Source organism: Eleutherodactylus coqui, chromosome 1 (genome assembly GCF_035609145.1).
Source record: "Eleutherodactylus coqui strain aEleCoq1 chromosome 1, aEleCoq1.hap1, whole genome shotgun sequence".
In the NCBI taxonomy this organism is placed as follows: domain Eukaryota; kingdom Metazoa; phylum Chordata; class Amphibia; order Anura; family Eleutherodactylidae; genus Eleutherodactylus; species Eleutherodactylus coqui.
Window position 1 is genome coordinate 217,440,251 of NC_089837.1, and position 25,380 is coordinate 217,465,630.

Below are 25,380 nucleotides of genomic sequence, written 5' to 3' on the forward strand. Positions count from 1 at the left end.
CAGTGTAGGAGGAAACTAACAAAATGACTCAGAATGACTGCTTGCTCAATGCCCAACTTTATGACTAAATATTACAAAAACAGATTTGAAATATCAAGGTCACAGCTTAATTTGAATTAAAAGTTAGAAATAATCCTTCTTATGTTAGATTTAATCTGATCAATGCGACAACTAACTAAATAAGTGTGAATAAAATAATGGAGTGTCCATCCAAATAAGCCCAGAAGAACTTTACAACACATTGAAGCAAATGTTTTATACAGTTTAATAGAACTATTTAAATATCTTGCAATTTGTCTTTGCTTATCTGATTATAAGGGGCCATAGAGGCAGATTATCTCTGTGTTTGCACTTTATTATCTAGTTGATGCAGACCTAGGCTTAAAGAGACTTTATTAACTATTTTGTGCTTCATAAGCTAAGTTTATGAGCTTAAAGTAGGTGACCCTCTGAGTCTGGGGATGTACGCTTTATACTTACCTTCCAGCCATTCTTGCATTTTCAACACTCAAACCCACCACTAAATGCATTGAGGTGGTTGTTGAGTAATCCTCCTATTCTGTGCATAGAATGGGAGGATTTCTTAGTGCACGCCTATGTAGTCCGCTCAATGCATTCAGAGGCGGACAATGGAGGAATAACAGAGAAGACATATGTAAAACATACATCCACGGGCTCAGCGGGTCAGCTACTTTCAACTCATAGGGCTCAAAGTAGCTGAAAGATTTCTACATTGAGACATATACTGTGAGAGAAAACCTGCAAACCAATGCCAGGGAAAGCAGAGCAAACCATTTGTCATATGCTGCTGCCACCAGACTTGTGACCACCTGTATTGCTGTTACTGTTGAATAGAGACTTTTACTGTTTATTGCCACGTTTTGCTGTAATATTCAAGTGAAGTGTAGCATCCCAGAGTTGGGTACTAATGCACTTCTGTGATTATGCAAAGCTTTAATTCATGTTGGTTATCATGCATTATAAAGTTGGAGCTTTCATGTTATTGGGATGCTGTTCTATGTCACTGTAAGATGTTAGCTGGCAATGTTCTCCAGTCCCTTAGTAAGTACAGGTCACCTATCAACAGCCAGGGGAGTAGTTAAACAGGCTTAGCAAAAATAGAGGGCCTGTGATTGGTAGAGTAGAATCCCATTTATAGGTTGTGCTAATGGGACAGTATAAAAGGAGGAGTGAGCGGAGCTAACTCAGTCTAGTCCAGAAATGTAGTCCAGCACATTCTGAGATAGAGAACGGGGAGATGGAGAAAGCTTCTGCCATGTCATCGCAGAGCCAGCCAGTGCAATGGGAAGGAATAACATCTAAAGTGTGAGTACTCAAGAGCAAGAACAGGTTAGTTGAGAGCATCAGAGGGGAAAGGAAAGAAGGAGATCTAAATAGCAAGAAGAGAAGCTATGAAGAGGAAGAAACTAAGTCAGCCAGTCATAGGCACAGCCAGGGAGAAAAGCTGGAAAGAAAAGCAAAGTGTACAAATGTAATTATTTGTACCAGTTCCCTGAGGAAAATTCAGAAGTGATTAACGCCTGCAAATATAACTGTTTCATCTCATGTGAACAGTATGAAGCATGTCAATCTGAACTCTCATCTGCTCCTGGGAAATAAATCTGTTTTTGGTTTACTCTGCAACCTGACTCCTGGAGTCTCTTCCCACCAACTTAACACCTGCACTGAGGAACCACACTACATGCTCTAGGGGAATAGGGGTTCTACCCCCGTTTATATTTATTTCTCCACTTTTTCTAATTATTATTTTGTCTGGAATGGGTACCTACTAGAGATGAGCGAGCATACTCGCTACGGCAAACTACTCGAGCGAGTAGTGCCTTATTTGAGTACCTGCCCGCTCATCTCTAAAGATTTGGCTGCCGCTGGGGGGCGGGAAGTGGCGGGGGAGAGCGGGGAGGAACGGAGGGGAGATCTCTCTCTCACTCTCTCCCCCCCGCTCACTCCCGCAACTCACCGCTCACCCGCGCCGGCAGCAGAATCTTTAGAGACAAGCTGGCAGGTACTCGAATAAGGCACTACTCGCTCAAGTAGTTTGCCTTAGCGAGTATGCTCGCTCATCTCTAGTACCTACCCATACACAGACTGGCGGCATGACAAAACAACATCTTCCCCTGCCCAACTCTTTGGGTAGCGATAGACTGTGGGTATCACCCTCAGGCCTTTCCAAATACTCCCAACTGCAAAATTTGCACAAAATAAATAACATGAACTTGTGGTAGAACACATGAGCATGTGATTTTTAGTAATATTTAATAATCAGGGTACTCACATGAGAATAAGTGTCCTATGTTTTACGCGGGTATTTTTCACATGTGTAAAATATGCAGTACACAGCAAAATACCCGTATACATGCATATTTGCTACTTATGTTAAATGTCCATAGCCTATATTGGTGCGTATTACGTAAATGAAAAGCGACAGAAGTGTGAGCGGTCCAATAGAAATCAATGGGTTTTTATCATTGCCTGTACATGCATAATACGTGGGTGTCATACGCCTGTGTGAGTGAGCCCTGATGAGAATATGCTAACTTTTAATCAATAAACACTTGCTGCCACACTTCATGTGGTATGAAATATACACTGGCTACTAGATGGGTACTTTGTAACTTATTACTTATTCACTGCTGATTTCCATAGATTTTTTTTTCAAAATAGGAGATAATCCAATTACATTATTTGCTCACGGGAACCAAATTTCCCATCATACTGAACTTTTGCAGGTATTTCATTACTATCTGAGTACATACAAATATTGACTCAGAATATGGATATACGCTAAGCATTTACACCTTTCATCAGTTCTTGCTTTCATGTGAAGTAGTTCTAACAGTGCATTTTCATGAGGGACGTGATCAATTCAATTTTAGGATGTAAGGAAACTAATATTCATTGAACAAATTTTCAAGGAAACGCAGTAATCGCTCCTGTGTTAAAACTTTCAGTTGTTGAGTGGTTAGTTGATTTTGCCTCTGCTCAATAGTTCCCAGGATTAAAATTGTTTCATGTACAAGCCCAAACTTGTACATCAAGCAGAAAGGCTAATTATTTTAAAGCTAACCTCTTTTATTAAGGTGCACTTACTCACTTGACTTGATATCATGTACTTTTTTGAAAGTACCGCAAAACAAAGGTTTTTATTTTAGATTTCATATGGAAAAATGGGATGGGCATGAGGATCTAATGGTACATTTAAGCATGTCAGTCTGGGATGTAAAGTATTTGGTAGCAATTACAACTGTGGTGGGCAAACTAGAAGTAGGAGCAGATACATATATACCTGGAGAGCAGGATGACTGCTAGTACTTGTAGCGCATAATACAAAGCACATGACTAGCATAGTTAAAATAAAGTTATTAAGCTGCACAAGGATGCAAAGTTCCTTATGAAGGTAAGAATTCTGCTGCAAGGGAACTATTGTTTCCAATAGATTGTACCAGAGAATAGTTGCATTTAGGCTCCAACCAGGACTCAAAATACATTAAGTCAGACAGGTACTTGAGAGACTTTCAGCCAGGGAAGGAGGAGAGGGAGTTTTGCATAATGCAGAAGACGTGGAAGATAGAAGACACCTTGAGTGAGTGAAAACTGATGTATTCACATATATCATATGATATCATAAAGAGCTACAGCAAAACGTAAAAACAGTAGAAAGATGGAGATTTTGATCCCACTGTACAGAGCTCTGGTTAGACCATATCTGGAGTACTGTTTTCAGTTCTGGAGACCTCACCTACAGAAAGACGGTATTAGTGTATCTTGACGCCACCGGAAGCTAGGGGTTTGGCAGGGGGAATGCCCCTCTCACACTCCCAGCTCCCGATAGGCCCAAGGGTGTAAGGTCCTAGCTGACAATGAAAATGGATTAATGCCTGCCCTGCAGCCTTACGCTGATGGTTCGTTTGGTTCTTTGCCTTACATTATGAGGTGTAAATGCTGTCATGTTACTGCTGTTATATGGCAGCATTCCCATGTAATAATGTAAGGGTAAGAAGCATTAAGCTATGTGCAGCCTGCAGCCATCACTGTAAGTGGACAGCCAGTTCCCCGCTCCCAGCTGGCCACCGCCTTACTGCAGCATCCAGCCAGCTCTTGCAGGCTCAGTGCTGGCTGACGGACACTCCCCTGGTCACCCCAATGTTGGCACTGGCCGCGGCAGTGGTCCGCCTCCGTGGGGACAGCCTGCCACCCAACACCGCAATGTTCCCTCATGGCCGCTCAGCGGTCCCAATGAGTTCCGCCGCCGTGAGAGCTGGCGCTTGTGTGAGCTGAATCGCGCCTCTCAGTTTTCTTCAGCCCCTTGCTAGGGATGAGCGCTCACCACTTGTAAGGCAGAGGGGCTCCCCAGCTAGCAATGCTTACTGACTTGCAGGACCTACACAATGAAGACATCTGCAACTAATCACATTGAGGGGGCATTACCCCCCCCCCCCCCCCCTGTCAATCTTGACTCCACCAGGACTTCCTGGTGGCATCAAGATACACTAATACCCAGAAAGACAATGCTACAATGTTCTGAGTCCAAAGACAGATAACAAACAAGGTGGAAGGTCTCAGGAACAAAACTTATCAGGAAAGACTTAAATAACTCTTTGACATGAGCATTAATATCGTGCCGAAGTTAGCAACCCAAAAAAACCACGACCACCTCTGCTGAAAATTGCGTGAATGGACTATTTTCCTTGATTGAGTCCCAAGCTTAATTAGCATTTTCTAGTCCATTCCCATGGCCGGGTGTGACGTTTTGCCAAAACAATGTGCTGCTGATCGGCACAAATCCTCCTAATCACTTTCCAACTTGAATAGAGGCACTTGTCATCTTTTCCCAGCATTGCATGCAACTAAACCTCCTTCCCTTTTTTTTGCTGCTCCCATAAAAGTCTATGAAAGCTCAAGCGTTTTTCGGCCCATAAATAGGGCAAGACCTATATTTTTCAGCAGCAGTAAATTTGGGTCGCCGATGTGCTATATTTTTCAGTCTGATATCATTGGTTATGAGATGCTCGCGATTTTATTTTGCGGCTAAATTAGCTGCGCAAAAACGCTCATGTGAATGAGGCCTTAATTTGTATAGGCTGGAGAAAAGAAGGGAGAGGGGGGGACATGATCAAAACCTTTATATAGGTAAAGGTACAAGTAAGGTTCAGGAGGGAAGTGTATTTATTTGGAAGTAGAGTACTTGAACATGCAGGCACAGTCTGAGATTAGCTGCAGGGAAGATCAATAGTAATGTCAGGAAATATCCTACTGAAAGAGTATGCTTGGAACAAACTTCCAGCAGATGTGGTTAGAGAATGAACACTAAATGAATTCAAGCATGCCTGAGAAAAGTATAGATCTATTCTAAGACAAAAATAAAAAAGGTCATAATATAAAGGTAAGTAAAAGAAATGAAAAAGGAGGGTGGAGCAAGACCCAGTGAGGGTAGTGGAATATTTATGGAGTACAAAGAGTTTTCAATGATTGAGTATTTTGAATGGTGGAGGTGCTGCCAACCAGATGACGCTCCACCAGTGTGGGCGTAAGTGTAGCGAAAAGGAAGTGAAAAGAACTGGTATGGAGGCGCAACACTCTAAGCTACTGGAAGATGTAGATCAAAGTCCAATGTGTGATGGTGAAAGCACTTCTTTTTTATTATTTTTTCAGAAATTAAAAACCAGCAATGGAATACGCGTTTCGGGGAAGAACCCCTTCGTCAGTTCGGCTGGATAGGACAACAGGATGCCTAGGGGTGACACGATTCCAAAGATGTATAGAATGTGTCGGAGGTCCTGTGTGCAGGAGGACAGGGGAGAAAAAAAAATGCTTTAACAAGGGAGCTTTAACAAGGGGTATGTCTTGTCCTCAGCTCCCTTGTTAAAGCATTTTTTTTTCTCCCCTGTCCTCCTGCACACAGGACCTCCGACACATTCTATACATCTTTGGAATCGTGTCACCCCTAGGCATCCTGTTGTCCTATCCAGCCGAACTGACGAAGGGGTTCTTCCCCGAAACGCGTATTCCATTGCTGGTTTTTAATTTCTGAAAAAATAATAAAAAAGAAGTGCTTTCACCATCACACATTGGACTTTGATCTACATCTTCCAGTAGCTTAGAGTGTTGCGCCTCCATACCAGTTCTTTTCACTTCCTTTTCGCTATAATATAAAGGTAGACTAGATGTACATTTTCTCTCGTCAATATTCTATGATTCTGTGTAAAACCAGATTATACTTTTCCTCAAATTGCTATTTATTTACAATGAGTTTTGGCTTCATATTTTTTACATATGAAACATATTGTCCATGGTCAAAAACTGCACCAAAAAAAGCTGGTAATGTAAAACCTATGATGATACTTAAATCCTAAACTCCATCTCACCCTGCACCTTAACCCCTTCTCGCTCCAGGACGTACATTTACGTCCTGGAGCATTGGGGTATGTATGAAGGGAGGCCGCGGGCTGACGTCTCTTCATACAGCGCGGGCGTCAGCTGTTTATTACGGTTATTAACCCTTTAAATGCCCCGAACATGGTTCGGGGGTCCCGTACGCCCCCCCCCCCGCGGTGAGATCGGGGTAGCCGTGCAGGTGTCAAAGCCCCAGGGCTGCCTTGAGAGACTGCCTATCAAGCCATCCCCGTGGGGTGGCTTGATAGGCTGCCTGTCAGAATGCAGTATGACTAGAGATGAGCGAACACCAAAATGTTCGGGTGTTCGTTATTCGGAACGAACTTCCCGCGATGCTCGAGGGTTCGTTTCGAACAACGAACCCCATTGAAGTCAATGGGCGACCAGAGCATTTTTGTATTTCGCCGATGCTCGCTAAGGTTTTCATGTGTGAAAATCTGGGCAATTCAAGAAAGTGATGGGAATGACACAGAAACGGATAGGGCAGGCGAGGGGCTACATGTTGGGCTGCATCTCAAGTTCACAGGTCCTACTATTAAGCCACAATACCGGCAAGAGTGGCCCCCCCCCCTCCCAACAACTTTTACTTCTGAAAAGCCCTCATTAGCATGGCATACCTTTGCTAAGCACCACACTACCTCCAACAAAGCACAATCACTGCATGCATGACACTCCACTGACACTTCTCCTGGGTTACATGCTGCCCAACCGCACCCCCTCCCCCCCACAGCGCACACCAAAGTGTCCCTGGGCAGCCTTCAGCTGCCCTCATGCCACACCACGCTCATGTCTATTTAGAATTGCGTCTGCCATGACGAGGGACCGCAGGCACACACTGCAGAGGTTGGCACGGCTAGGCAGCGACCCTCTTTAAAAGTGGCGGAGCGATAGCCCACAATGCTGTACAGAAGCAATGAGAAATAGAATCCTGTGCCACCGCCATCAGGAGCTGCACACGTGGGCATAGCAATGGGGAACCTATGTGCCACACACTATTCATTCTGTCAAGGTGTCTGCATGCCCCAGTCAGACCGGGCTTTTTAATTCATAGACACAGGCAGGTACAACTCCCTATTGGGAAATCCCTGTCGACCCACAGCATGGGTGGCTCCCTGGAACCCACCGGCGGTACACAGAAATATCCCATTGCATTGCCCAACACAGCTGAGGTAGTAATGTCGTGCTTAATGCAGGTGGGCTTCGGCCCACACTGCATGCCCCAGTCTGACTGGGGTTCTTTATAAGTGTACAGATGTAGTAAAAACTCCGTGTGCACCTACAGCATGGGTGGGTGCCAGGAAGCCACCGGCGGTACATAGAAATATCCCATTGCATTGCCCAACACAGCTGAGGTAGTAATGTTGTGCTTAACCCTTTCCAATCCAATTTGTATATGGTTTTCCTAGGGGACTTACTCTTTTTCTGCCGTTATACAACGGCGCTATATGCTGGCTAAAGCCAGTACTGCATGAGCTGACACGTAGGATAGGCTCCGACAGCAGAGAGGCTGGCAATATACAGTAAGAGAACCCCGACGGACGTCTACCAACAACGGAGCTGTACAGCCTTAAACCCTAATGTCTTCACAGGTCACACAGTGGACTGGAAAGGGTTAATGCAGGTGGGTTTCGGCCCACACTGCATGCCCCAGTCAGACTGGGTTTCTTTATAAGTGGAAACAGATGCATTTATAATTCCCTGTGGACCCACAGCATGGGTGGGTGCCAGGAAGCCACCGGCGGTACATAGAAATATCCCATTGCATTGCCCAACACAGCTGAGGTAGTAATGTCGTGCGTAATACAGGTGGGCTTCGGCCCACACTGCATGCCCCAGTCTGACCGGGGCTCTTTACAAGTGGACACATGTAGGTTAAACTCCCTGTGGACCCACTGCCTGGGTGGGTGCCAGGAAGCCACCGGCGGTACATAGAAATATCCCATTGCATTGCCCAACACAGCTGAGGTAGTAATGTCGTGCGTAATACAGGTGGGCTTCGGCCCACACTGCATGCCCCAGTCAGACTGGGGTTCTTTAGAAGTGGACACATGTATTAAAAACTCCGTGTGCACCTACAGCATGGGTGGCTCCCTGGAACCCACCGGCGGTACATAAAAATATCCCATTGCATTGCCCAACACAGCTGAGGTAACGTCAGCTGTAATGCAGGTGGGCTAAAAATTAATTTGATTACACTGTAGGCGAGGGCCCACAAAAATTGCTGTATCAACAGTACTAATGTACATCCCAAAAATTGGCCATGGCAAGCCAAGAGGGCAGGTGAAACCCATTAACCGCTTTGGTTAATGTGGCTTAAGTGGTAACTAGGCCTGGAGGCAGCCCAGTGTAACGAAAAATTGGTTCAAGTTAAAGTTCCAACGCTTTTAAGCGCATTGAAACTTATAAAAATTGTTCAGAAAAATTATTTGAGTGAGCCTTGTGGCCCTAAGAAAAATTGCCCGTTCAGCGTGATTACGTGAGGTTTCAGGAGGAGGAGCAGGAGGAGGAGGAGGAATATTAGACACAGATTGATGAAGCAGAAATGTCCCCGTTTTGGATGGTGAGAGAGAACGTAGCTTCCATCCGCGGGTGCAGCCTACATATTGCTTACGTATCGCTGCTGTCCGCTGGTGGAGAACAGAAGTCTGGCAAAATCCAGCCTTTGTTCATCTTGATGAGTGTTAGCCTGTCGGCACTGTCGGTTGACAAGCGGCTACGCTTATCTGTGATGATTCCCCCAGCCGCACTAAACACCCTCTCCGACAAGACGCTAGCCGCAGGACAAGCAAGCACCTCCAGGGCATACAGCGCTAGTTCAGGCCACGTGTCCAGCTTCGACACCCAGTAGTTGTAGGGGGCAGAGGCGTCACCAAGGATGGTCGTGCGATCCGCTACGTACTCCCTCACCATCCTTTTACAGTGCTCCCGCCGACTCAGCCGTGACTGGGGAGCGGTGACACAGTCTTGGTGGGGAGCCATAAAGCTGGCCAGGCCCTTAAAGACTGTTGCACTGCCTGGGATGTACATGCTGCTCGATCTACGCACATCCCCTGCTACCTTGCCCTCGGTACTGCGCCTTCTGCCACTAGCGCTGTCGGCTGGGAATTTTACCATCAGCTTGTCCGCAAGGGTCCTGTGGTATAGCAACACTCTCGAACCCCTTTCCTCTTCGGGAATCAGAGTGGGCAGGTTCTCCTTATACCGTGGATCGAGCAGTGTGTACACCCAGTAATCCGTCGTGGCCAGAATGCGTGCAACGCGAGGGTCACGAGAAAGGCATCCTAACATGAAGTCAGCCATGTGTGCCAGGGTACCTGTACGAAACACATGGCTGTCGTCACTAGGAAGATCACTTTCAGGATCCTCCTCCTCCTCCTCCTCCTCCTCCTCCTCAGGCCATACACGCTGAAAGGATGACAGGCAATCAGCCGGTGTACCGTCAGCAGCAGCCCAAGCTGTCTCTTACCCCTCCTCCTCATCCTCCTCATGCTCCTCCTCCTCCTGTACGCGCTGAGAAATAGACAGGAGGGTGCCCTGACTATCCAGCGGCATACTGTCTTCCCCCGCCCCCGTTTCCGAGCGCAAAGCAGCTGCCTTTATGGTTTGCAGGGAATTTCTCAAGATGCATAGCAGAGTAATGGTGACGCTAATGATTGTAGCATCGCCGCTCACCACCTGGGTAGACTCCTCAAAATTACCAAGGACATGGCAGATGTCTGCCAACCAGGCCCACTCTTCTGAAAGGAATTGAGGAGGCTGACTCCCACTGCGCCGCCCATGTTGGAGTTGGTATTCGACTATAGCTCTACGTTGTTCATAGAGCCTGGCCAACATGTGGAGCGTAGAGTTCCACCGTGTGGGCACGTCGCACAGCAGTCGGTGCACTGGCAGCTTAAAGTGATGTTGCAGGGTGCGCAGGGTGGCAGCGTCCGTGTGGGACTTGCGAAAATGTGCACAGAGCCGGCGCGCCTTTACGAGCAGGTCTGACAAGCGTGGGTAGCTTTTCAGAAAGCGCTGAACCACCAAATTAAAGACGTGGGCCAGGCATGGCACGTGCGTGAGGCTGCCGAGCTGCAGAGCTGCCACCAGGTTACGGCCGTTGTGACACACGACCATGCCCGGTTGGAGGCTCAGCGGCGCAAGCCAGCGGTCGGTCTGCTGTGTCAGACCCTGCAGCAGTTCGTGGGCCGTGTGCCTCTTATCGCCTAAGCTGAGTAGTTTCAGCACGGCCTGCTGACGCTTGCCCACCGCTGTGCTGCCACACCGCGCGACACCGACTGCTGGCGACATGCTGCTGCTAACACATCTTGATTGCGAGACAGAGGAGGAGGAGGAGGAGGAGGAGGAGGGTGCTTTAGTGGAGGAAGCATACACCTCCGCAGATACCACCACCGAGCTGGGGCCCGCAATTCTGGGGGTGGGTAGGACGTGAGCGGTCCCAGGCTCTGACTCTGTCCCAGCCTCCACTAAATTCACCCAATGTGCCGTCAGGGAGATGTAGTGGCCTTGCCCGCCTGTGCTTGTCCACGTGTCCGTAGTTAAGTGGACCGTGGCAGTAACCGCATTGGTGAGGGCGCGTACAATGTTGCGGGAGACGTGGTCGTGCAGGGCTGGGACGGCACATCGGGAAAAGTAGTGGCGACTGGGAACTGAGTAGCGCGGGGCCGCCACCTCCATGATACTTTTGAAGGACTCCGTTTCCACAACCCTATACGGCAGCATCTCAAGGCTGATGAATTTTGCTATGCGGACGGTTAACGTTTGAGCGTGCGGGTGCGTGGCGGCGTACTTGCGCTTGCGCTCCAACAGTTGCGCAAGCGACGGCTGGACGGTGCGCTGAACTACACTGCTGGATGGGGCCGAGGACAGCGGAGGTGAGGGTGTGGGTGCAGGCCAGGAGACGGTAGTGCCTGTGTCCTGAGAGGGGGGTTGCATCTCAGTGGCAGGTTGGGGCACAGGGGGAGAGGCAGGGGTGCAAACCGGAGGCGCTGAACGGCCTTCGTCCCACCTTGCGGGGTGCTTGGCCATCATATGTCTGCGCATGGTGGTGGTGGTGAGGCTGTTGGTGTTGGCTCCCCGGCTGAGCTTTGCGCAACAAAGGTTGCACACCACTGTTCGTCGGTCGTCAGGCGTCTCTGTGAAAAACTGCCAGACCTTAGAGCACCTCGGCCTCTGCAGGGTGGCATGGCGCGAGGGGGCGCTTTGGGAAACACTTGGTGGATTATTCGGTCTGGCCCTGCCTCTACCCCTGGCCACCGCACTGCCTCTTGCAACCTGCCCTGCTGATGCCCTTGACTCCCCCTCTGAAGACCTGTCCTCCTGAGTAAGCGTTGCACACCAGGTGGGGTCAGTCACCTCATCGTCCTGCTGCTCTTCCTCCGAATCCTCTGTGCGCTGCTCCCTCGGACTTACTGCCCTTACTACTACCTCACTGCAAGACAACTGTGTCTGATCGTCATCGTCCTCCTCACCCACAGAAAGTTGTTGAGACAGTTGGCGGAAGTCCCCAGCCTCTTCCCCCGGACCCCGGGAACTTTCGAATGGTTGGGCATCAGTGACGATAAACTCCTCTGGTGGGAGAGGAACCGCTGCTGCCCAATCTAAGCAGGGGCCCGAGAACAGTTCCTGGGAGTGCTCCCGCTCCTGAGCAGGTGTTATTGTAGTGGAGTGAGGAGGCTGGGAGGAAGGAGGAGCAGCAGACAGAGGATTCGGATTGGCAGCAGTGGACGGCGCAGAACTGCGGGTAGACGATAGGTTGCTCGAAGCACTTTCTGCCATCCAGGACAGGACCTGCTCACACTGCTCATTTTCTAATAACCGTCTCCCGCGTGGACCCATTAATTGGGCGATGAATGTGGGGACGCCAGAAACGTGCCTCTCTCCTAATCGCGCAGCAGTCGGCTGCGACACACCTGGATCAGGAGCTTGGCCTGTGCCCACACCCTGACTTGGCCCTCCGCGTCCTCGGCCGCGTCCACGTCCTCTAGGCCTACCCCTACCCCTCAGCATGCTGTATTACCAGTGATTTGATTTCACAGGCAGGAAATAAATTGGCGCAAGACTGCAGGCCAAATATAATTTTTTCCCTTTTTTGAAAACGAAAGGCCCCACTGCCTCTAGTGAATGAATAATCTAAGTTTAAAAACTGTGCTGTTTTCCTGCTAATGTGTCACAGAACGTGAGGGTAGCAGAGTTATTAACTGTGGCAGAGCAGGTATTTTTTTTCCCAATTAAGGAAAGCAAATGGCGAAGCCAGGAGTAAAACGTAGCTGGGTGCGTATGATTTTTAAAGGTGTCACACGCAGCCGACACGTGTCCACCGCCCTTAGGACGGACAGAGGCCGGACAAATAGAATTATTTTCCGTTTTTTGGCACCAAAAGGCAGCACTGCGTATATTCTATGAACATGAGAAGTTTAATAACTGTGCTGTGTCCCTGCTAATGTGTCACAGAACGTGAGGGTAGCAGAGTTATTAACTGTGGCAGAGCAGGTATTTTTTTTCCCAATTAAGGAAAGCAAATGGCGAAGCCAGGAGTAAAACGTAGCTGGGTGCGTATGATTTTTAAAGGTGTCACACGCAGCCGACACGTGTCCACCGCCCTTAGGACGGACAGAGGCCGGACAAATAGAATTATTTTCCGTTTTTTGGCACCAAAAGGCAGCACTGCGTATATTCTATGAACATGAGAAGTTTAATAACTGTGCTGTGTCCCTGCTAATGTGTCACAGAACGTGAGGGTAGCAGAGTTATTAACTGTGGCAGAGCAGGTATTTTTTTTCCCAATTAAGGAAAGCAAATGGCGAAGCCAGGAGTAAAACGTAGCTGAGTGCGTATGATTTTTAAAGGTGTCACACGCAGCCGACACGTGTCCACCGCCCTTAGGACGGACAGAGGCCGGACAAATAGAATTATTTTCCGTTTTTTGGCACCAAAAGGCAGCACTGCGTATATTCTATGAACATGAGAAGTTTAATAACTGTGCTGTGTCCCTGCTAATGTGTCACAGAACGTGAGGGTAGCAGAGTTATTAACTGTGGCAGAGCAGGTATTTTTTTTCCCAATTAAGGAAAGCAAATGGCGAAGCCAGGAGTAAAACGTAGCTGGGTGCGTATGATTTTTAAAGGTGTCACACGCAGCCGACACGTGTCCACCGCCCTTAGGACGGACAGAGGCCGGACAAATAGAATTATTTTCACTTGTTTTACAAGCAAAAGGCAGCACTGCATATATTCAATGAATAATAACTGTGTTGTGGCCTTGCCTATACAATTCTTTCCCTGCAGTATCAATGGAGGGTGCAATGCTCTGCAGAAGCGATTTTGAGAAGCAAAAAAAAATGCAGCACAGCTAACAGCAGCCTGGACAGTACTGCACACGGTTAAATATGGCCCTAGAAAGGACCGTTGAGGTTCTTGAAGGCTACACTCACTCCTAACACTCTCCCTGCCTATGCAGCACTTCTGTCCCTAATGCCAGGTGCAACGGTCTGCAGAGGCGATTTTGAGAAAAAAAAAATTGCCACTGCTAACAGCAGCCAACACACAGCTATCAGTGGCCCTAATAAGGACCTTTGGGGGGTCTTGAAGCCTACACTAACTACCAATTCTTTCCCTACAGCAGCTCCGGTACAAACAGCACTGTCCCTCATCTAAATCACACGGCATCTGAGGCGAACCGCGGGAGGGGCCGACTTTTATGTTCGGGTGACACCTGATCTTCCCAGCCACTCACAGCAGGGGGGTGGTATAGGGCTTGAACGTCACAGGGGGAAGTTGTAATGCCTTCCCTGTCTTTCAATTGGCCAGAAAAGCGCGCTAACGTCTCAGGGAAGGAAGTGAAAATAACCAGAACACCGCATGGTGTTCGTTACGAATAACGAACATCCCGAACACCCTAATATTCGCACGAATATCAAGCTCGGAAGAACACGTTCGCTCATCTCTAAGTATGACGTAATGCTATAGCATTACGTCATACTGCAGGAGCGATCAAAGCATCGCATATTGTAGTCCCCCTGTCTCCCCAAAGAAAAAATTGAAAAAAACATCAATAAAGATTTATTTATTGTAAAAAAAAAAAAGAAACAGTAATAAAAGTTTAAATCTCCCCCCCCCCCTTTTGCTATATCTATATTAAAAAAATCTAAATCACAAAATAAAAATCCATATTTGGTATCGCCATGTCCGTAAAAGACTGATCTATGAAAGTAGGGCATTATTTACCCTGTACAGTGAACATTGTTCGAAAAAAAAATAAAGAATGCCAAAAATGCACTTCTTCAATCACCCTGTCTCCCAGAAAAAACGCAATAAAAAGCGATCAAAAAGTCGTATGTATTCTGGTACTTTTGGAAACTACAGGACCTCCTGCAAACAATGAGCCCTTGCTGAACTATGTCGATGGAAACATAAAAAAGTTATTGCATACACAAGATTACCACAGAAAATAATTGAAAAGAATTAAATGTCTTTGAAAAAAAAAAAAGAGTTGTACAGTAAAAGAAAACCTATACAAGTTTGGTATCATAGTGATCATACTGACCCATAGAATAAAGATATCATGTCATTTTTGTTGCAATTTGTGCGCCGTAGAAACAAGACACACTGAAAGATGGCAGAATGTTGCTTTTCTTTCCATTTTACTCCATTTATAATTTTTTAAAAGTTTTTCAGTAAATTATATGGTATATTAAATAACACGATTGAAAAAAACAACTTGTCCCGCAAAAAACAAGCCCTCATACAGCGACGTCGATGGATAAATGAAGGAGTTATGATTTTTTTAAAGGGGGGAGGAAAAAGCAAAAATGGAAAATAAAAGGGCCGTGTCATTAAGAAGTAAATGTTATGACATGGGAACTACATTGCTCCACTGATTCACTATTCTATTATGCTGCAGTGATGGAGCAAGCTCAGGAACTGTACCTGCATTATCACTTACAGGTGCCAGCTGTATTATACTGCTGACACTCCACACTGACGCCCATTTAACTCACTCCTAAAGGACCAGATATTTTTCAGTTTTTAGAACTTGCTTCTTCATCCCCTCTTTCAAAAAAATCTTAATTTTTTAAATGTTTACGTCCTGGAGCATCGGGGTATGTATGAAGAGCGGTCACATGGCGAGCTCTCTTCATACTGTGTGGGCGTCAGCTATTTTTTACAGCGGGCAATAGCTGCAATTGGCCGTGTGGCCGATCGCGGATACTAACCCTTTAAATACCCAGAATGATGTTCGGGGGTCCCGTACGGCTCCCCAGCAGTGAGATCGGGGGAGCCGTGCAGGTGTCATGGCTGCCGGGGGCCTTCTGAAAGGCCCCAGGGCTGCCTTGGAAGACTGCCTATCAAGCCATTCTTGTGGGGTAGCTTGATAGGCTGCCTGTCAAATTGCAGTATGACGTAATGCTGTAGCATTACATCATACTGCAGGTGCGGTCAAAGTATTGCATGCTGTTGTCCCCCAGGGGGACTTGAATGTAAAGTAAAAAAAAAATCAATAAAGTTTTTTAATTGTTAAAAAAAAGTAATAAAAGTTTAAATCACCCCCCCTTTTTGCCATATCTATAATTTAAAAATCTAAATCATAAAATAAAAATACATATTTGGTATCGCCACGTCCGTAAAAGTCCGATCTATCAAAGTAGCACTATATTTACCCAGCATTGTGAACGTCGTCTGAAAAAAAAAAAAGAACGCCAGAAGTGCACTTTTTCAGTCACCCTGTCTCCCAGAAAAAACACAATAAAAAGCGATCAAAAAGTGGTATGTATTCCAAATTGGTACTAACGGGAACTACAGGACATCCCACAAAAAATGTGCCCTTGCACAACTAAGTTGACAGAAAACTAAAAAAGTTATTGCGCACACAAGATGACCGCAGAAAATAAATTAAAAAAATTAAAAGTCTTAGAAAAAAAAAGAGTAGTAAATTAAAAAAAATCTATACAAGTTTGGTATCGTAGCAATAGTACTGACCCATAGAATAAAGTTATCATGTCATTTTTGTTGCAGTTCATGCGGCATAGAAACAAAACGCGCTGAAAGATGGCGGCATTTCATTTTTTTTTCATGTTACTCCACTTAAAATTTTTTCAAAGTTTTTCAGTACATTATATGGTACTTTAAATATCACCATTGAAAACTACAACTCGTCCAACAAAAAACAAGCCCTCATACAGTGACATTGATGGATAAATAAAGGAGTTACAATTTTTTTTAAAGAGGGGAGGAAAAAAACGAAAATGGAAAAAAAAGGGCCATGTCATTAAGGGGTTGATCTACAGTCTTGGCTAAAAGTTTTAAGACTAACACAAATTTCAGTTTTCACAACGTTTGCTACTTAAAGGGGTTGTCCCGCGCCGAAACGGGTTTTTTTTTTTTTTTAACCCCCCCCCCCCGTTCGGCGCGAGACAACCCCAATGCAGGGGTTAAAAAAACAAACCGCTCAGCGCTTACCTGAATCCCGGCGGTCCGGCGTCTTCATACTTACCTACTGAAGATGGCCGCCGGGGTCTGCTCCCTCCGTGGACCGCAGCTCTTCTGTGCGGTCCATTGCCGATTCCAGCCTCCTGATTGGCTGGAATCGGCACGTGACGGGGCGGAGCTACACGGAGCCGGCATTCTGCACGAGCGGCTCCATTGAAGAGAGCAGAAGACCCGGACTGCGCAAGCGCGGCTAATTTGGCCATCGGAGGGCGAAAATTAGTCGGCTCCATGGGAACGAGGACGCTAGCAACGGAGCAGGTAAGTAAAAAACTTTTTATAACTTCTGTATGGCTCATAATTAATGCACAATGTACATTACAAAGTGCATTAATATGGCCATACAGAAGTGTATAGACCCACTTGCTTTCGCGGGACAACCCCTTTAAATGTTTTTAGATCTTTTAGTCACATATTTCTATGGTATACTGTTATACAGCTGTACAATTATAGGCATTTTTAAGCTTTTAAACTTTTATTCAAAAATACATCAAGTTTAGGCAGACTCAATATTTAGTGTTAACTATTTTTTTTCAAGAATTCTGCAATTAACCCTGGCATGCCGGATATCAGCTTCTGGGACAAATCCTGACCGATAGCAACCCATTGTTGCCTAATCAATGCTCAGAGGTAGAGATGAGCGAGCACCAAAATGCTCGGGTGCTCGTTACTCGGGACGAAATTTTCGCGATGCTCGAGAGTTCGTTTCGAGTAACGAACCCCATTGAAGTCAATGGGCGACCCGAGCATTTTTGTATATCGCCGATGCTCGCTAAGGTTTCCATTTGTGAAAATCTGGGCAATTCAAGAAAGTGATGGGAACGACACAGCAACGGATAGGGCAGGCGAGGGGCTACATGTTGGGCTGCATCTCAAGTTCACAGGTCCCACTATTAAGCCACAATAGCGGCAAGAGTGCCCCCTCCCAACAATTTTTACTTCTGAAAAGCCCTCATTAGCAATGCATACCTTAGCTAAGCACCACACTACCTCCAACAAAGCACAATCACTGCCTGCATGACACTCCGCTGCCACTTCTCCTGGGTTACATGCTGCCCAACCCCCCGCACGACCCAGTGTCCACAGCGCACACCAAAGTGTCGCTGTGCAGCCTTCAGCTGCCCTCATGCCACACCACCCTAATGTCTATTTATAAGTGCGTCTGCCACGAGGAGGAACCGCAGGCACACACTGCAGAGGGTTGGCACGGCTAGGCAGCGACCCTTTTTAAAAGGGGCGATAGCCCACAATGCTGTACAGAAGCAATGAGAACTATAATCCTGTGCCACCGCCATCAGGAGCTGCACACGTGGGCATAACAATGGGGAACCTATGTGCCACACACTAACGAAAAAAAGAGTAAGCAAGAGCAGCACTCAGGGGTTGATTCCAAAAAACCAAAACTTTATTGCCCACAACGTTTCAACTCTTGCTCAGAGAGTCTTTGTCAAGTGCTAGGATACATACACACATGCCAACATTAAATAGTCACCATGACCCCACCTCCACCAATCACATACATAGAAACATCATCACATTACATTAAGTCCACCTTCATTGGGTGAATCAGTTTCACATCACCGGTGCAGCATAATCAACTTAATCTAGCAATAATGTTTTTTCAACCTCACATGTGGTTCCAACAGGCACCAGAGAGGTCGCACGTTGATGACATCACTCCTCTCCAGGGCTCACATCCATAGTGTCACAGAGTTCAAACAGTGTGTTCCTCCTGCCTCCGTCAGAGTCAGCTGACAGGTCACATGATCGGACCCTGCACCAGGCTCCTCCCACATGCACCGGCCGCTGTACCCTACAGTATCGTGGGACTCCTGTAGTTTGTCTATACGATGTGCATCATTCTCAGCTGACCGGCCACGTGATCGGAGCCTCCACCGAACCTCCCCCACATGCACCAGTCTCTGGAAAATACAAGCCTGTCACATTCCATACTCCCCTTACTCACTAACACTCATGTTTATACAATGTCATTAACAAGATCTAGCCATGTATCAGGGATCACGCCATGACTACCGACAGGGTATCGCCTAACATGGCCATTATTACTTATGCATCCCCATGCAGGTAATCAAATAACCGTATGTATAAATGTAAAACAGAGCTTTTCCATAAAGGGGAAGTATTGGTTATATGTTATATACCAAATTTACATCATATTCACGCAGAATCCTACATCAGGCCCTAGTTTCTATCCAGACCCATAGTACTATTCCATTCGCACTATAATCCTGTATCCATCAATTAGACAACGTGAGCCCATGAAAAAACATCAACGCGTAATGTATTATGCTAGTACATTTTTATTATATATGATATAGCACCGGACATGGGAAACCAGCATCACCCAACGGGACCTATAAAAAAACAAACAAGTGTTAAAAGAAGAAAGGATAAAAACATCAAACACAGAATCAATGCAAAAACTATCCATAAAGATTAAGGCACAGATCATTCAACATATAATAAAGGGTTATAGTCCACATTGAGACCCCTAGGAGTTAAAGAATCTAACCTGAAAATCCATTTGGCCTCCAACAACTTCAGCCTCCGTTCTCTATTGCCTCCCCTAACATCCCTCTCAACCGAATCGATGACCATAAAACGAAACTGACTAATAGAATGACTGTGGTCATCAAAATGTCGTGGGATGGGGAGGTCCAGTTTTCTGGTCCTGATATTGCTTTTGTGGTTTGCCATGCGTTTCCGAACCTCCGTGGTTGTTTGGCCCACGTATTGGAGGCCGCATGGACAGCTGATTAAATACACCACAAAAGCAGACCAGCAACTGTACCATCCCCGTATCCGAAATCTTTTGCCTGTTCTGGGATGTGCAAAACTGTCCCCCTTGACCATGTTGTGACATGACGCACAGCCAAGGCACGGAAAATTACCGTTTTTAGTAGGTGCCAATGTTCTCTGTAACGAGCTACTAGGAGAAAAAGAAGAAGTGCATACAAGACGGTCCTTTAAGTTCCGTGCCCGCTTGTACGCCATCATGGGTGGGTCTGTGAACTCTGCAATGTCCGGATGACTCCTCGCCAAAACCTGCCAATGTTTACTCAGTATAGAACGGATTTCATTGCTATGGGCTCCATATGTGGACACAAAAGGAATACGCTTCATGATGGCCTTGTTGTTTTTAGAAGGGCTAAGAATCGACGCCCGTGCTATCTGTTTCACCCTGTATGTCTGCTTAGTCAACAAATCCTGTGGATAACCTCTAGTGGCAAATTTCTCACACATTGCCTCTAGTCGTTCATCAAAAAACTCGTCGCTGACCACCCGCCGGACCCTGAGCATCTGACTCCAGGGTAGAGATCTCATCATGGCCGGCGGGTGGCAGCTCGAGTATTGTAGTAAATTATTACGGTCAGTCGGCTTAGTGTATAAATCTGTTTTTAAACCGGATCCATGTTTTATAATCAAAACATCCAAAAACTGGATAGCCGTGTCCGATGCAGATAGGGTGAACTTCAATTCAGGAAGAAAATTGTTTAGTTCATCATGAAACGCATTCAATTGTTCCATTGTGCCATTCCAAATGAGGAACACGTCGTCAATGTACCTCCACCAGACCTGGGCAAGGGCCCAGGCTGGGGAGGTACAGAGACGCGTTTCCTCAATGTATCGCATGTAGATGTTTGCATACGATGGGGCCATATTAGACCCCATCGCAGTCCCTTGTAACTGCCGGTACATCTTGCCACAGTACAGAAAAAAGTTGTTAGACAACACCATCAATAATAGCGTAAGCACCAGGTTTACACATTCCACAGATAGAGTCGAACGAGACAGAAAATATTCCACTGCCGATATGCCCACATCATGTTTAATAATTGTGTATAAGGATGATACATCAAAAGAGGCCAAAATGGCCTCCTCCCTGATGGTAATTAGCTCAAGTTTACACAGAAAATCGGATGTATCCTTAATATACGATATAGCCTCTGTGGCGTGTTGTCTCAATATAACATCAAGAAAACGGGAGACATTATTAAACAGAGACCCCCTCCCTGATACAATGGGTCGGCCTGGGGGGCGTTGTGCGTCCTTGTGGACTTTCGGTAGTGTATAAATTTTGGCCAACACAGGATATTCAGGATACATAAATTCCAACAGTTGTTGATCGATTAACCCATCACTCCTCGCCTGATCTAAAACCAATTTCAATTGGGATCGAACTACATTGGTAGGATCAGATGTTAGCACCTCATAAACCAGAGTGTCTGACAGTTGAGTAATTAACTCTTGATGGTAATACTGGGTGTCCATGATAATAATGGCTCCCCCCTTGTCCGCCGGGCGGATAGTTATTGAATCATCACTGCTCAATGATTTGACCGCCAGCCACTCTGCTTTGCTCATATTGGGCTGGATCCGCCGTCTGTTCGATCGATCACGCAACCTGGTGATGTCATAATTAACCAGATTTTTATAAACATCAACCGCAGCATCACCAACTGGTGGCTGAAATTTACTCGGGTTATGTAGACCCGTACCCCTAGAGGAGAAACATACAGTGTCATTCTCATTGGATTCATTAGAGGTTTGATTGGTCTCAGCAGAGGCAAAAAAAGTTCGTAGCCTCAAACGTCTAATAAATTGTCTAATGCTGATGTCCATATCAAACCATTCAGTGTTCACTGTTGGAACAAACGACAGACCCTTGGATAGGACCTGTACCTGTATGGAGGACAAGGATTTGGAGGAAATGTTAACCACAGGTACCTCAACTATCTCCTGGTCCTGGATCCTGATCGGGTCTGTATCGTCCTGGGATTTCTTGCGGGACCGGTTGTGTTTCCTTCCTCCCCGTCTCTTTCCCTTGTGCGGATCGAGGTACCAGCCCCTTTCGGGGGTCGTTGACCTAAAAAAGATTCTGTTGTGGAGGAAGATAAACCCATCTCCTCGGCTGACTCTGATCCCGCCGAGGACCATCCAAATTGGGATCTACCCCATCGTGGTCTTCTTTGTCTCACCCTTTTGTTAGCAGGGTTCTTACCAGGTTGTCTATTGGGGATGTTCTGCCAGTTATAGACCTTCCCTGATACATAGTCCTGTTCGTCCCTGGACCATTTGTTACGTTTCGTGTACTCAACCTCGTTCCTATATCTTTGTAGGACTATCTTTATCTTCTCCATACAGCTGTTTAAGTCATGCTCTGACATCATAGTGCGGATTTCTTGCTCCATCGTCTCGATGGTCGCTGAGGTCTTTGTTATTTCATCCTGTAGAAACTCCAAGTTGAGTAAAATCAAGTCAAATGCAAACTTATTTACTATACCCACAAATTTTTCCAAAAAAGCTTCATTATCAGCAAACAATGTGGGACGAGTATGTGGACGCAAACCCCTAGGGATTCTTTGTGCCAAAAAGTACTCCCGTAGCGTCGTGGAGTGTAATTTAGATGCAATAAGATGTTTATTCATTGATTCAAATTTGCGCAGATGCACCTTCACGTCTGGTGTACTGAATAGAGCATTGTCCTTCTCAGAGCGGTCAATGATGCGAAGTGCATCATCTGCTGTGTATGAAAACACTTTCGGCTTACCAGACTCCCCAACTGGTCGATTAAAGGTGGAGGGATCTTCTAGTGGTGCCCGCGAACCTGGATCCATATTTCCAACAGTCCTAAGCAATGAGTGGATCGCAGCACACGTGTCACCTGTCAAACTGCAGGGAAGATATTCCTCTCCAGGGGGTGCTCGCTCTTGCAGGTCCTGGATCCTGGACCGTATTCCAATAACGAAAAAAAGAGTAAGCAAGAGCAGCACTCAGGGGTTGATTCCAAAAAACCAAAACTTTATTGCCCACAACGTTTCAACTCTTGCTCAGAGAGTCTTTGTCAAGTGCTAGGATACATACACACATGCCAACATTAAATAGTCACCATGACCCCACCTCCACCAATCACATACATAGAAACATCATCACATTACATTAAGTCCACCTTCATTGGGTGAATCAGTTTCACATCACCGGTGCAGCATAATCAACTTAATCTAGCAATAATGTTTTTTCAACCTCACATGTGGTTCCAACAGGCACCAGAGAGGTCGCACGTTGATGACATCACTCCTCTCCAGGGCTCACATCCATAGTGTCACAGAGTTCAAACAGTGTGTTCCTCCTGCCTCCGTCAGAGTCAGCTGACAGGTCACATGATCGGACCCTGCACCAGGCTCCTCCCACATGCACCGGCCGCTGTACCCTACAGTATCGTGGGACTCCTGTAGTTTGTCTATACGATGTGCATCATTCTCAGCTGACCGGCCACGTGATCGGAGCCTCCACCGAACCTCCCCCACATGCACCAGTCTCTGGAAAATACAAGCCTGTCACATTCCATACTCCCCTTACTCACTAACACTCATGTTTATACAATGTCATTAACAAGATCTAGCCATGTATCAGGGATCACGCCATGACTACCGACAGGGTATCGCCTAACATGGCCATTATTACTTATGCATCCCCATGCAGGTAATCAAATAACCGTATGTATAAATGTAAAACAGAGCTTTTCCATAAAGGGGAAGTATTGGTTATATGTTATATACCAAATTTACATCATATTCACGCAGAATCCTACATCAGGCCCTAGTTTCTATCCAGACCCATAGTACTATTCCATTCGCACTATAATCCTGTATCCATCAATTAGACAACGTGAGCCCATGAAAAAACATCAACGCGTAATGTATTATGCTAGTACATTTTTATTATATATGATATAGCACCGGACATGGGAAACCAGCATCACCCAACGGGACCTATAAAAAAAAAAAATGTGCCACACACTATTCATTCTGTCAAGGTGTCTGCATGCCCCAGTCAGACCACGTTTTTTTATAAATAGTCACAGGCAGGTACAACTCCGCAATGGGAATTCCGTGTGCACCCACAGCATGGGTGGCTCCCTGGAACCCACTGGCTGTACATAAATGTATCCCATTGCAGTGCCCTGGACAGCAGAGCTAACGTCAGATTAAATGCAGGTGGGCTTTGGCCCACACTGCATGCCCCAACCTGACCGGGGTTTTTAATTCATAGACACAGGCAGGTACAACTCCCTATTGTGAAGTCCCTGTGGACCGACAGCATGGGTGGGTGCCAGGAAGCCACCGGCGGTATATAAATATATCAATTGCATTGCCCATCACAGCTGAGGTAATGTCATGTTTAATGCAGGTGGGCTTCGGCCCACACTGCATGCCCCAGTCAGACTGGGGTTCTTTATAAGTAGACACAGGCAGGTACAACTCCCTATTGTGAAGTCCGTGTGGACCGACAGCATGGGAGGGTCCCAGGAAGCCACAGGCGGTACATAAATAAATCCCATTGCATTACCCAGCACAGCTGAGGTAATGTCATGTTTAATGCAGGTGGGCTTCGGCCCACACTGCATGCCCTAGTCAGACTGGGGTTCTTTAGAAGTGGACACATGCAGTTACAACTCCGTGTGGACCGACAGCATGGGTGGCTCCCTGGTACCCACCGACGGTACATAAATATATCCCATTGCAGTGCCGAGCACAGCTGAGGTAATGTCATGTTTAATGCAGGTGGGCTTCGGCCCACACTGCATGCCCCAGTCAGACTGGGGTTCTTTAGAAGTGGACACATGCAGTTACAACTCCGTGTGGACCGACAGCATGGGTGGCTCCCTGGAACCCACCGGCGGTACATAAATATATCCCATGGCATTGCCCATCACAGAATATTATACACAGATTGATGAAGCTAAAAAGTCCACGTTTTTGATGGTGATAGAGAACAATGCTTCCATCCGCGGGTGCAGCCTACGTATTGTTTAGGTATCGCTGCTGTCCGCTGGTGGAGAAGAGAAGTCTGGGGAAATCCAGGCTTTGTTCATCTTGATGAGTGTAAGCCTGTCGGCACTGTCGGTTGACAGGCGGGTACGCTTATCTGTGATGATTCCCCCAGCCGCACTAAACACCCTCTCTGACAAGACGCTAGCCGCAGGACAAGCAAGCACCTCCAGGGCATACAGGGCGAGTTCAGGCCACGTGTCCAGCTTCGACACCCAGTAGTTGTAGGGGGCAGAGGCGTCACAGAGGACGGTCGTGCGATCGGCTACGTACTCCCTCACCATCCTTTTACAGTGCTCCCGCTGACTCAGCCTTGACTGGAGAGCGGTGACACAGTCTTGCTGGGGAGCCAGAAAGCTGTCAAAGGCCTTAGAGAGTGTTCCCCTGCCTGTGCTGTACATGCTGCCTGATCGCCGCGCCTCCCCTGCTACCTGGCCCTCGGAACTGCACCTTCGGCCACTAGCGCTGTCGTATGGGAATTTTACCATCAGTTTGTCCGCCAGGGTCCAGTGGTATAGCATCACTCTCGAACCCCTTTCCTCTTTGGGTATGAGAGTGGAAAGGTTCTCCTTATACCGTGGGTCGAGCAGTGTGTACACCCAGTAATCCGTAGTGGCCAGAATGCGTGTAAC

The 25,380-nt window shown here is 46.7% G+C and overlaps 1 protein-coding gene and 1 long non-coding RNA gene across 8 annotated transcripts in view; one reads left to right on the forward strand and one right to left on the reverse strand.

The window, feature by feature from the left end:
- Positions 1–25,380, forward strand: part of LAMA2 (laminin subunit alpha 2) — an 834,596-nt gene that overhangs the window by 171,805 nt on the left and 637,411 nt on the right. The gene's annotated exons all lie outside the window — the stretch shown is intronic.
- LOC136611332 (uncharacterized) lies at positions 19,199–19,674 on the reverse strand. The gene is made up of 2 exons (XR_010790250.1): positions 19,429–19,674; positions 19,199–19,270 (listed from the first exon to the last, which is right to left on the reverse strand). It is a non-coding gene; the product is annotated as an uncharacterized lncRNA (long non-coding RNA).